This window comes from Amblyomma maculatum, chromosome 1 (assembly GCF_055883805.1).
Source record: "Amblyomma maculatum isolate TAMU_Amacu chromosome 1, ASM5588380v1, whole genome shotgun sequence".
Lineage (NCBI taxonomy): Eukaryota > Metazoa > Arthropoda > Arachnida > Ixodida > Ixodidae > Amblyomma > Amblyomma maculatum.
In genome coordinates, this window is record NC_139344.1 from 386,437,837 (window position 1) to 386,440,229 (window position 2,393).

The window sequence follows — 2,393 nt, forward strand, 5'->3', positions numbered from 1 at the left end:
GCAGGAACCTTCACGCTTAGTGAGTCCAGCCTGGCTACGCCGAACAACCTGATCCAAAATTAAAACAGTTACGCTTTCTTTGTCCGGTGCTTTGCGCAAGGATAGTACGGTGGGTGCCCTAAAGAGGCTAGCCCGTGCCGTTTCTTGTGCTGACGAAGCGAATTGGGCAGGCGCCTGCTGTTAAAAACCGAAGCCGATGCACTACAGACCTCGTGCACGCCTCTTCGCTCGCGTTGCCGTGCTGTGGTGGCAGTCAGCGCCTGCGGCACATCGACGCTGCCTCTCGCTGCTCTAGCGATAGAGATCGTCGCACTGGCTCTCGAAAGGGAGACTGTTTGCCAGAACTGGCAAGCCATCGCACCTTATCTTTGGCGGCATCGATTTTCTGAGGTTGCGCATTGCTGTCATGCCTGCTCGAATTTTGAGAGGCCCGCCTGTGGAGCTGCCCCTGCTCTGCTCTAGATCAGCGTGCTTTCTTAAAGATATTCAACTGACTCGAATCTAAAATGGGGCGGGTGCCCTGTTCGTAAGCTCAGCTTCGATACCCGTTGCGCGTAGCTCGACACACGAAGCGCCTTCCGTTTCTGGTGGCTGATCGATTTGCTCTTTAGGAAGCGAAATTTCTGACCCCAGGATTTGCATCGCTAGTGTCAGGCTCCGACGGCTGATCTTCGCTATCCCACACTGAGCGATAGGCTAAGCCTTATAACGGCTGCTGGTCTCCGCTCGTTTGGGATAACTCCGTGCCGGCTTCTCGATTGGACGGATTAGACTTAGCCCTAGCTGATCCTGCCGAGGGCTCGTCCGCTTCATCGCGAATTTTCATCCGGGCTACGACACTGCTAGTGCAGTTCGTCTCGTACCCTAACGCTAGCTCCTCTAGCTGCGCCTGCGGGGCTGCACTGGTAGTTTACGTCGCTCCATGTTCTGGGATAGCAACGCTTCTCTCGTCCTGGCCTTCCGCATTCGTTGAATACCTGGAGGGATAGAAAGAGAACAAATTAGCTGGGGCTTAGCTTTAGTTAAGCATATTGTTACGAAGCGGCAAGCCGATGAAGACAGGAGACAGAACATGACCGATGACGATGGTAGATGACGTTTAATGGATGTTCGCGGGCCTAGCGCGAGCGCTCCTTCCCGCGCCACTGCCCGCTTCTTCTTCCTTGTCGTCCGTAACATGACCCGGGGCCACCGAGCGATCGTCCCGATCGTGGACGAGGAAGTTAAGCGATGTTAATGATTTTATGGCATGATGATGGGCGTGTCTGGATGCTTGAAGAAGAGGAGGAAGAAGGAAGAATAGAACGGCTTGCCGGTACGATGTCTGATGCGTGGGTGATCCGCCTCCCTTGGAGCTGTCAACCATCCATCACCAGAGTCCATGGGACCGATGGCTCGAGGTCACGTCGGGCAGCTTGGGCGGGGGTTGCGTGTTCGTGTCTATCGGTTCCTTCGGGTCACTCGGGTCTTTCGGGTCCTTCGTCTCGGTTCTGATTCGTATGTCCGTTCTCCTTGTCTTCAGGTTCGGGCTGGAGGCTGGGCGGTGGTAGTTGTTCAAGTCTGGGCTTGAAGGGCTGGGGCGAAGCAGCTCGGCGATGTCCCTGGGCCCTCGGTGATGGTCCCGGCTTGAAGATGGCCTCGATGCTCCAAGGCGAGGATGGGGATGTCGTACGCCGCACCTCCAACCAAATGTTACGAAGCGGCAAGCCGATGAAGACAGGAGACAGAACATGACCGATGACGATGGTAGATGACGTTTAATGAATGTTCGCGGGCCTAGCTCGAGCGCTCCTTCCCGCGCCGCTGCCTGCTTCTTCTTCCTTGTCGTCCGTAACAATATGAAAGTTGCGAAAGCAATAATAGCATAGCTACGCCATAGTTCAGCTCGCAGTGTAGCCAGTTGTGGTGTACCACATTGACCGCATGATTAACACCGGACACATATGCAATGTAATGACAGTAATGTAATGAATGTAATGTAATTATTGTAATGAATGTAATTGACGTCCATTACATTCCATTCGGAGTCGTCATTGGTTGAGGACGATTCAAGAGAAGCGCGACGCGCTCGTCTAGCTGCATCTTGAGCGCGCCGTCGAGCGAGACTCTGTTCCCGTTCTTCATCTGTCTCTGCAGCCCGCTGTCGTTTCCTGGCTTCATCGAGACGGCGGTATTTTTCTTTGTGTTTATCAGGATGCATAGCCAGTGCCTCAGCAGAGCAAGCGTGAGCATTTGTATACCACTCGTTTTCCTCCTCCTCCTCTCAACTGCAAGAGAAGAGGTGACAGCAGCGCCTCCACTCGGTAGCAGCGCGGCTCCAGCTGCAGCGCGCCGTGCCTAGCGACCGCGCCACCCGACGACTCGACTTGGTAGCCCATCTTTTGCAGCTGGTA